Genomic DNA, 12,121 nt, shown 5'->3' with positions numbered 1-12,121 from the left:
TTTCTGCGCATGTCGACAACAACATGCTAAGAACAGAAGTGGAAGCAAATCCATGTCAAACACTCTTAACCGACCTTGGTCGACCATCCAAGAACATTTAAAGCAAAATGGAAAAAGAAGCAAAGCAGGTGTTTGAGTCCCCCATAATCTGTCCGAAAAGAACAAAACCAACCTATCCATCACATGCAACGTATTGTTTCAACGGCACCATAAAGAACCTTTTTTGATCATTTGATTACTGGAGACGAAAAATGGGTTCTAAATGATAATCCAGAACGCAAAAGGCAGTTTTAGGGGTTACAAAGGGTTTAAATCCCAAAAAGGCGCTTCTGTGTGTTTGGTGGAGTATTCGCGGAATTGTTCATTTTGAATTGCTGAAACGTGGACAAACTGTTAATGCAGATCTTTATTGTGAACAATTGGATCGAGTGAACCAAGCTTTAATCGAAAAATATCCGGCGATTGTCAATAGAAAAGGCATCATTCTGCAACACGACAATGCAAGACTGCACTGCGCAAGAGGGATACTGGTAAAAAGGAATGAATTGAGATGGGAGGTGCTGCATCATCCACCATACTCGCCCGATATCATACACTCGGATTCCATTAATTCCGATCCCTACAACACTTTCTTAGAGCCAAAAAAATTTGAAAATTTGAATGATGTCCAAAATGCCATCTTGAGATGGTTACAGCCGAAAATATCGCGGCAAAAACATCGCAGACGAAAACGTCGCAGAGAAAACAACGCAAGGCGAAAACGTCGTGCTACAAAACATCGTGGGAGAAAACATCGCAGTTCTAAAACATCGCGGTACAAAACATAGTCGTCGAAAATAAAGCGGTTCAAAAACTTCGCAGTTTAAAAACATCGTCGTCGAAAATATCGTGGTAAAAAATAAAGTATCTATAAATCATCGCATGACGATAACATCGCAGACATACTTTTTTCAGGTTTTAATAACTGTAAATGGATATTTCCGTAATGATTTGTGAGCGCAAGATGGAAAGAAGGATAATTTTTACTTTCATATTTTTTATTAATTAATAAATTTTTGCTGAGAAAATAAGGAAACTTAAGCATAGAAAATTAATGCAACTTATAGCACTTAATAAAATTTTAAACCGACATAGTTAACTAACAAAGGCCATTAATAAATGATTTTTATAAAGTTTTTACTGGTAATTTTTCATGAAAAGTATAATCTATAAGTCGCATTTAATTTTCTATGCTTAAGTCTCCTTCTTACTTTTTCAGCAAAAATTTATTAGTTAATAAAAAAGTGTGAAAGTAAAAATTATCCTTCTTTACATCTTGCGCTCACAAATCACTATGGGAATATCCATTTACAATTATTAAAACCTGAAAAAAGTATGTCTGCGATGTTATCGTCATGCGATGATTTGTAGATACTTTATTTTTTACCACGATATTTTCGACGACGATGTTTTTAAACTGCGAAGTTTTTGAACCGCTTTATTTTCGACGACGATATTTTGTACCGCGATGTTTTAGAACTGCGATGTTGTCTCTTTGCGATGTTTTCACCCACGATGTTTTGTAGCACGACGTTTTCGCCTTGCGTTGTTTTCTCCGCGACGTTTTCGTCCGCGATGTTTTTGCCGCGATGTTATCGGCGGACACCGTTGAGATATTTTACTCAAAAACCAATTACTTTATATCGGTCCGGGGACTGAAAATCTGCACACTAGATGGCAAAAGGTTGTTGATAACGAGGGTGATTACATTATTGATTAAAAATAAAAAAAAAAAAAGTGTTAAAAATGTATTCGTGTGAATTTAATGTAAGAAAGTGACATTACTTTCCGGTCCCCCTATTATAAAGGTCTGTACTCCGTATTTGGTTACATCGGTCCAAAATATCTGTTTTGGGATCTATTAAGTTACATAGAAGAAGAGCCAGAGCCCTTTTATTTAGGACTCCATGCTCTCCGGCTGGAATTATAATTTACTACAAAAATTGAGAAGAACCAGAGCCGTGCTGCAGTGGGCTTCGGCGCAATTTAAGCTCTGAGAAAAACATTCAGCGAAACTTAAGGTATTTCTCCCGCCTTCTTAGCATGCCTTCGTGGTGTAATGCTCAGCAGGCTCGGCGCGTATTCGAGAGGTCCGGGTTCGAGTCCCGGCGAGGGTATTGCTAATTTTTTACGTCCTCAGCATCAAAATAAGCTAATGTCTCTACAAGATGAGCTACTAAAGTTGTAGACTACTCTTTGGTCCTTTGTACTGTCGCCTTAGTGGACATTATTATCGATGATGCTCATTAACGTTATGAATTATGTTCTGAAAAATGCTGGTTGCTTTCAAAAGTAGTTGTCTCAAAGAGGTTATCACTCAAAATTTAAATCTGCGTATCAGGATTAGATTGGAAATTCTTTACAATATTATATTTTTAAAATTATTATTCTTTACAATATTATATTTCCTTTGAACATTAAGTTCAAAGGATTGGATTGGATTATTCAATTATGGCAAAGCATACGAAAGCTATATGCCTAAAGGGAGGGATGCCTTCGTGGAGGACCTTTCTAAGTGTTAAGTTCAAAGGAACCTTTTTCATTTACACATGTTTCCAGAGCAATTGGACTAACGTCCCTTTGGGCTAAAAATAATTTAAAACAGCACATCTTTAGAATTTCCGATAGATAGTCTCACGCACTGGACATGAAAATGTTTTACAGTGTGTTTAAATGTTCCGTACAGTGTTGCAATTGCTAGCTTTAAAACCGTTGAGTTTTTTTAATCAAAAATTCGTTAAAGTTTTATAAAATAAGAAATAGATATAAAACAAATTCGAAATTCAGAATTTGGGCTTCCAGGTGCCCATGTTCGAGTGGAGGACTACGTTACTCAAAATTTGACGGCTTTACGTAAACTCCCCCCCCAAGAATCTATGAAACATTCATGGAGATTTGTAGGGTTTCCTTTAGTTAACTAACATTTTATTCAAATTGTTGTTACCGTTCCTGAACTCCTCAACTTCCCCTTCGCATTTCCTCGCCAGGATGTAAATTTAAAGTGAAGTGAAGTGAGTATTTAACACCGGGTGAATCTCAGTTTATTCAAAGCGTGTTTTCGCTAGCCAGCGCACAGTTCGTTGCTTACCTGGCTATTACGCTAGTATGCCCCTTGGCCATCTCGGGTACTTGTCACGCTTCTTAAGTTTTGTTGAGTCAACCTAAGTTAGCCGTAACTTAACGTACTAATCCAGCACTATTCTATTTGAATTAGTTTGTTATAACGTTTAAGTTATGTTATAACGTTTAAAAGTTAAGATTTGAATTGGTTTATGTTATAACGTTTAAGTTCCTCCATAAGTGGTTCGTGTTATTGTAAAGCACGAAGGACGTGCCTTTCTGTTCTAAGTTGAATTAATAAAGGGTTATTTTCACCATTCTGCCGTGCTGGTATTTACTTCACGCATGTGCGAGAATTCGTCAGGTTCATTTGCAAGATCTAATTTAGTTTATGTGGCCTAAAAAGACTAGATCTTATAGATTCTTCATTATTTAATTTGTTTAGTTATAATACATGGCGATACTATTTAGTGGTAACAATTTGAAAAATGATTCGACGCAAAGGCCGTTTCGACACTAATATTCCTTCTGGACTAACGACTCTTTAAACTTTAAAAAATAAATTAATTTTAAAAAAATCTGAAAGGTTTCAGATTTTAAATTACGTTCAAAGGTGAGTTTTCTTAACGTTTTATGTGTTACCTTTATTTAATAAATATCATGTTCTACGTACTCAAACCATAAAATTCAGTTCAACAGCAATATTCCAAAATAATTTTAAAATGAGCATATCTTTAGAATTTTCGATACAGAGTCTCGCGCGCTGAAGATATTTTTTTTCCCCCTGTGCAGTGTTGCCATTGCTTGCTTTGAAATCGTTTAGTTTTTTAATCAAAAATTCGTTGAAGTGTTACAAAATATGAAATGAATAATAAAACAGATTTGAAATTCAAATTAGCTCTTCCACATGTCCATATTCTATGGAAGATTACGTTATTAAAAGTTTGATGGCTTTAAATGCCGTTGTTTTATCACAATGCGAGAAACATACATACATTCATGCAGATTCTTCATTATTTAATTTCTTTAAATATAATACAGGGCGATAATATTTGGTGGCCAACAATTTGAAAAGTGAAGCAACGCTGTAGTGAATCAACGCAAAATGCAAAAATGATATTAATAGTCCTTCAGGGCAAATTGCCCCTTTGGACTAATAAATAAACTTTTGAAAATTAAAATATTCGAAGTGCTGTGCTGTAATTCGGAAGTTTTCTCATTGATATTTTATTAATTTAGGACTAATAGTATACATGTGCTGTTTATCAGGAATCTAGTAAGTTACATATAAATTTCACATAATGGAAATTATCAGAAACATATCCCATTAATAAAGCAGCGACCGCTTGTATTATACTTTTTTCAATACATTTAGATAGACTAAAAGAATACATTAATTTTTCAGTTTTGCAATCTGTTTTGTTTATACATGCGTATCACTGACCTCTTTATTTCATATTTCAGAGAATTAAAATAAGTTTATTCGTCACCTGGTAAAAAAAAAACAAGAGAGACACAGATACAAAAACTAAGGAGAGAGAGATTCAAAACCGGTTCTTTGAGAGTGGAAAAAGACAATGAAGGGATAAGCACAGAAAATGGAAGTCAGCTTAGCGTTCTATATTACCTAATGCAAAATAAACCTGACAATGAAAACAAATTTTAATGATGGAATTAATAACTAATATTAATGCAATTTTTTCCATAAACAATGAAAATAGGGTATTGTTTCTTATCCATAAGTCATTTTTAATAAGTAAGACAAATTTAATTAAATAAAATGTAGTTTGGTCATTAATACTAACTAAATTTTACGATCAGTATATTTACTAATTTAAATTCATAAATTATATTTAATTAACATTAACTAATTTTAGACAATTAAATAACTAAGTAATTATAAACTTTTCTGTTTTTAATTTACGTTTTAAATCGTTCTATATATGAAGGAAATGCACTGCTTTCATTTGACATATAATATTCTGTCCTGTTAGTCAAAACTAGAGTTTTTTCTAATACAAAACGCATACTGAACGTGTTTCTGATTTCTTTGTTTAACAGGTTATGACAAAACTTACAAGGACTGTCTGCCGTAAGGGTAGAAATGCTTTCTTCGATGTCTTCTAAGGAAAATACGAATAGACTGGTATTCACTATACATGGGAAAATTTTGAATATCCATGCAGTTTGCATGGATATTTCCATTCAACGGAAGTAGAACTCAAGACGAACTCCCAGCGTTCAATGAACTTATCCAATCGACGATAGCAAACCACATGTATCTGCCTAAGAGAAAGTATGCATTCGTGGAGGACTTTCTAAGGAAAACTGTCTGGTATTCACGTTACACAAGGGTAAAAAACATGCAGCAAAACATGCAGCCAGCTGGTTCATCTGGATTCAAACCTATGTGGAACTACCAGTATTCAGCGGTTTAAAACACTCGACCATTGGTGGCGACGACGATAGATATGAGCCCGTGTTCTCCAAGCAACTTGCGTGTAGATTCGCGCTATTAACGCTGATACCGCAAACTATAATAATGAAGTCGAAAAAATGGAGGTAAATTTGAAATCTGAAAACTTTATATTACAGCCTAACACATCAAAGAGTTTATCATTAAAATTTCAAAAATTTAAAATAATAAAAATAATAATTTAAAAAAAAATATGAAATGTTTCAGATTTTAAATTACGTCCAAAAAGGTGTTTTTTTTTTAACATTTTGGGCGTTACCTTTATTTATTAAATATCATGTTCTTCGCGCTTAAATAATAAAACTCAGTTCAAGAGGAATATCGCAAAATAATTTTAAAACGAGCCTATCTTTAGGATTTCCCATACACAGTCTCGCGCGCTGGAGATAAAAAGGTTTTTTCTGTACAACGTTGCCATTACTCGCTATAAAATCCTTGAAATTGTTAATCAAAAATTCGTTAAAATTTTACAAAATATGAAATCGATAATGAAACAAATTTCAAATTTGGGTTTCCAGACGCCCATATTCGCAGGAGAATTACGTTATTCAAAATTTGATGGCTCTACGTACCGTTGTTTTAGCACAGTGCGAGAAACATACATACATTTATGCAGATTCTTCATTATTTAATTTCTTTAAATATAATATTGGGATATAATATTTGGTGGCAACAATTTGAAAAGTGAAACAACGCTCGTAGTGAATCAACGCAAAATGCCGAATCGAAATTAATAGTACTTCTGGGCAAATTGCCCCTTCGAACTAATAATAAAAAAATAAAAAATTTAAATAAAAAAATGGCAACTGATCTTCATACACAAACTCCAGTATAGCACCAGAAAACAAAACAATCACGGGAGACCGTTCCGGAGTCCCGAAAATTCAATATGCAGAAATTATAACTGTATGTTTAAAACAAGCTTTTCAAAATATCAGTATCATTTGGGGACTTTTTGTGATGCTATTCCGTCATCAGTTAACACCACACAAAGTCCTGTACATTTATTTAATAAAGGATGAGACTCAGTCATTTAAGATGTAACTGAGTACAGTTTTTTTTTTTTTTTTTTTTTTACTGGATTATTCGCTCGCGAGGCTTGCAATAAGCAGTTCTAAATAAAGTAGAAGCAAATGTAGAAAGTGACATCAGTAAATACCTCTAAAATATTTCCCTAAGGGTCTTTATTACGAAGGTTAACGAAAAATGTAAAGTTAGCAAGGATTTCATGACGAACAAAACAGGATATACTACTCTGGAGATAGCGATTAAATTATAACCGTGACGCTGAGTTGTTAGGTAATAATTTTAAATTTATGACCTACATGATTTAAACTTCAAAAACTGTTACAAATGGCTAAAGGGTTAAGAACCTAGTTTTTCTAATGATAAATCATACGCTAAAATTAAGAAATCACAAGGGTGAAAAAAAGAATAGAAAGGTAGGGGGGAAAAACCTCGTTTCTGTTTTCAAAGATAAATAATGCATATTAAATGAGACTCTGGCAAATCTATTTCTGGTAGATTAAAAATTCATTGATACAAAATTCTGCATGCGAACTAAACTTTTTATCATTAAATGCTTTAATGATGCATGAAATATGCAGTTTAACTAAAACTAAGTTTAATGAAAACGTGTTTCATCGCAGATAGATCCAAAAATACATCGAGTGGAAAAGCTAAAATTCTTCGAAATAAAAAACGGGAAAGAAAGACAGAAAATCGATATCTTTGGACATGTTTAAGGAAAAAGCCTTAGGAAGTAGAAATGTGAAATAAGTAGCACCGTTGATCACTTGTTATCATTATGAAACATAATCATGATTAATTATTTATAAGATATTTCTCTCTCCTTCCTAGCGTGCCGTCGTGGTGCAGTGGTTCTGCACGCTGGGCCGGTATTCCAGAGGTCCGTGGTTTGCTTCTCGGCGAAGGCGTTTGCTCATTTTTCATCTTGCCCCTTCTTAAATACCTAATATCTCTACATATTTTTGTTGTGAAGCATAATTCGTAACTAAATGTTTGTAGTCATGAAGTAGAACTCATGACCGATCATGAAATAGAACTCATGACTGATTATTCGTCGTCATGAAGCCAGAGCTTAATTTCTAACATTAAAAGTACCATAATCCTGCGGAAGGTTAATAGAAAACGGTGAACACAAATAAATAAATAAAATGATAACAATCGAAACAATAAATAATGAGTAACTAAAAATAAAATTAACCGTTTAATGACCGAATTTGTATTAAAAATTATGCCGAAAATCCCTGAATTTTGTATAACATTTTTATTATCTTCAAATATAGCTCACTAGATGTAGCTTTGTAAGGCCGGGGGGGGGAGAATTTTTTTTTTTTTTTTCGAGGAGAAAACAAGATATTTATTGTGGTGCATGACATTACCCGAGTTAACTCGGTCTTCATTGAAGCAGGAAAAAATAATAATAATAATAAATAAATAAAACACAATTTAGCCAAAAGTAATACAAAACTCAATTTTTGTATTACTTTTGGCTAGACTAGTCAAGTGATAGATAATAAGTCTCTGAGTTCAGCTGCTTAATTAATAAGTACAATGTATAAAGTTTAGTGAATCTTGTTTTGGTTGTTTTATTGGTACAATATATAAAGTTTCATAAATCATCTTTAAACATCTCACACATGATATTGGACTGCTGTAGTTGTAATTACTAATTGAAGATTTCTGCTACTTAACACTATTATGGTGAAAGTATATGTATTAATGCCTAGGCTAGGGATAAGCTAGTAGTGTTCTTAATTGCTAACCGTAATTATGACTTGATGGTAACAATGGTTGATCTTTGGTTAAAAGTCATGAATCCAAGAATCAAGAATCATAATCTAGCCAAAAGTCAAGTAATAGATATCAAGTCAATAATAGATAATAACAGCCAGAGTAAAAATCAAGTAAATATATTTTACGATCCATAAATGTCACTAATAGTAGTATTCTACAGTCTGAAACATGGTGTAACACATAGCGGCACATCACAGTCTGCAACAGCGTGATAATCTGCTAATCTGCATCGACTAACAAAACAAATTTCCACGAGAGAAAATTTGGTGTAGCACTAGGGTGCCTGGATCTAAGACCCTACCCCTAATAGAAAAACTGAATTTACAGTTCATTTACAATACGACCACGTCGCCGACTGCAGCTCAGGTTCATGGAGGAACTAATCACAAACGTCGCTTGGACCCCTCTCACAGCTAAGAAAACATGTGCATGGCAGAGAGTCGATTGCCACGCGATACTACGGGCGATGCCACTAAATACCCGTCAAATTTTCAGCGGCCGAGTTAACTCGTTGATAGGAAAATCGAAACGGCGTCTATTCTCGAGATATGTCAGGCGCCGTCATTAAGCGATTAAATGTAAAGAAACAAAAGCATTTATGTTTTGCTAACCAGTACCTTATTATTTTTACTTGAAACCCGCTATCTTATTTTTGCTTGTACTGTCACTTTCGTCGGCTACCACCAAGATCCAAATAAATTAATATATATATAAAGGTAAGCACTGTCTTTGAGTTTAAAACAGTTTTGGGTAGCGAACGTTGACTGTCTTGGTACTATTTTTCTTCCAGCTTCTGAATTTGCTTGAATCAGTTTTATCTTTTGCTAGCCGTACTTACTGGAGTTAGTATCGAGGGCTTGAGAAAAAATGGTATAGGTACAGGCTATCATGCCAATCTGATATTTTAATACTTAAATTTTAATTTGACTTTTGTTTGTGCTAATCCCGCAAGTAGCGGAAGCCATTCTATTAATGCACAGATTGTGTAAAATTGTGTTAATACAGTGCCTGAAGAATGTTACTTCCCTGGAAGCTCAATAGGGAGCGGTAAGTTGCTTGACTGTCTTCACGAAGCTAGAGTTAACATTTATGGTAGTTAGGTTTAGTTCACATTTAGTTAAACTGATGATAATGATTAAGTTTCCTGATATCTTATTTAAGTATCCAACTGGAATTATGATTTCGTTTAAAAACTATAAAGTACCGAAGTGAGACTTCCGTGGGATGTGGCTGAATTTAAGCCCTGCATGAAGTCTAATTCATGACTGGTTATTTATCATAATGAAGAATAATTCATGACTGAATATTTGTTCTCATGAAGCAAAACTCATGATTGACTATTTGTTGTACAAAGCATAGTGTGGTGTAGTGGCCGAAACCGCTACGCAAACCCTGGTTATGACACATGGTTGAAATTAACTTCAAACTCAAGTTTTAACAATAACAGGAATTATTGAGATGAAAACCTTAACAGTTGCATATCCTGATAATATGGGACGTGGATATATTTTGTCCCGTAATTTCAGAATTTTGTTACAGGAAAAATGCTCTATCGCATTATACACGAGGAGAAATAGTTCTAATGGGCCAACATGTCCATAGCTCTAGCAGGAAAGTTGTCCCTTCTTCTCAGGAAACCACCTTATATATCTCCCTGTGTTTACTTACGCTGAACTCCCGAGGGGGGATTTTTTCACTCATACATAACAAAGTGTCCATCTCCTGACCCTGATGAAAAGACTTCTTTTATCACTTTGTCCACTGGAGAGACCCTCGAGGCTGCAACCGGAATCATTAAAGCCACAGGATTTCACCACTGTTATGAAAATTATTGCACTCTGAAATCACTCATCCTAGACAAAGAACCTTATGCCACTTTATCACAATGTTGAACATGTTCTTGAGCCTAAATGTAGCCTTAATTTAGGAATTACAGAAACATGTTAAACATTAATCACAGAAACATGTTCTTGAGCCTGAATGTAGCCTTAATTGAATATTTTATGAGAATGATCTTAGCAGTTATTGTATTAAGTTTTACACAAAGAGTATTTTTAAGAAACTTTGGTTGCTAGATGAAGATGAAACATTGGCTTCGTGAATGACATTAAAACAGAGCCATACAGAGTTTGGTGTTCTTTTGTAGTACAAACTAAGTCCTAACTCTTAATAGACTCAGAGCGAATTATCGATGTGTCCTTAAAGAACTGCAAAGTCTTAAGAAGGTTTAATGAACCTTTTCATTAAATCAGAACTGGAAAATAAACTTCCGTATTGTGCTTACAAATGAACCACTACTTGTGATGATATAACTTAACGTAACAGTCAATTTCGAGATTTAAAACTTAGTAGCCAAAAGCTACACAACGAATTTAACGCGAAATTGGCTCAAATTCTCACGGGCGTAACAATTTTAAATATCGGCAATTATAATGCAAAGCCGAAAAATTATAATCCTATCAGAGCTAGTGAAACCCAGCAACATAGCCACGAGAGTCAGAAACATGTTTTGTCTGACAATCCAAAAACCTCGCCTTAAATACTCTCAAACCTGATTTGCAATCTGGTAGGGAAACGGAAAAGAGAAATGGTAAATCATTAAACCTGGTTAGATTAACATAATGGAACTTTACAGCCATCTTGAAAGTAAGGCGAATGAGACACTGAGCTCAAGCAAAAAATGAGAGAAGGAACAAATTCAAAGTATTATAAACTGAATACTAATGTGGAATTTATAAAAAGGATAAGGGGCGCATTTCTGAGATTCGTTTCATTTATTACAAATCCTTCCAGAAGACTCTTTGTGCATATCTCTGACAATGATTAAATTTTTATCATATCAAGCCTAACGAAAAGTTTAATTTTTACAGATTTATAACATTCTTCAATCACTATTTAGAACGAAAGAACAATTTTCTGTTTTTATTATTTTTACTATACGAACAAAATCGCATCTTTTCGAAATAGGAAGTGCTAGTGCCATAACTTTTACAAATCAGAATTTTTTTACCCGATCAATTATTTATTAACTAAAACATAACAGTTGCCCATGAGCTATTTTCATCAATTTGAGTTTTTCTTTTATTTTATACTAGCAGCTACGCTGCCAGCCTTCGTCTGGCTTTTAAATGTACTGGAAAATTGCCTGAAGGGAACACCAAACTTTAAATTTAAAAACTGCGCAGAATTTTACTCTTCATCCAAAACAGATAAAGTTGTTCAGAATAACTTCATTGAAAATAATAATAATAATAATAATAAACCATACATTTAAAAAAAAGTATTACATATAACAAAATTAGAATGAAATAAGCAATATCCCTTAATACAAATATTAATTATCCAAATAAATAAATTAACCAACTTCCCTCAACAAACGTCAGTATCCAAGAGAAACAATAAATTTTTAAATTGCACAGAATTATCGCCCTCACTTTTTCAAGTGGCAACAGTGCTGATTTTCAAAAGTCAGCAGTGCAGTGTACAATTGAATGAAAAACTGTTGCCAAAACCACATTTCTAAAAGAATGAAACCATTCAAAATGACGCGATAATATCGAAGACATAAAATAAAAATAAAAAAAAAAAAAAAAAAGAATCTTATTCGAATTTTGAAAAAATCGCTTCGAAGTGCACTGGCTCTTATCTAGATGCACCTATATACCAAATTTCGTAGCCCTGGGTCTATTAGCTTACGCGCAGCACGAACGAAAGACACGCAGACTA

This window comes from Stegodyphus dumicola, chromosome 11 (assembly GCF_044657685.1).
Source record: "Stegodyphus dumicola isolate Sdum_Otavi_A_Nest chromosome 11, ASM4465768v1".
In the NCBI taxonomy this organism is placed as follows: Eukaryota; Metazoa; Arthropoda; class Arachnida; order Araneae; family Eresidae; genus Stegodyphus; species Stegodyphus dumicola.
The sequence above is the reverse complement of the archived record's forward strand: the minus strand, read 5'-3'. Positions refer to the sequence as shown.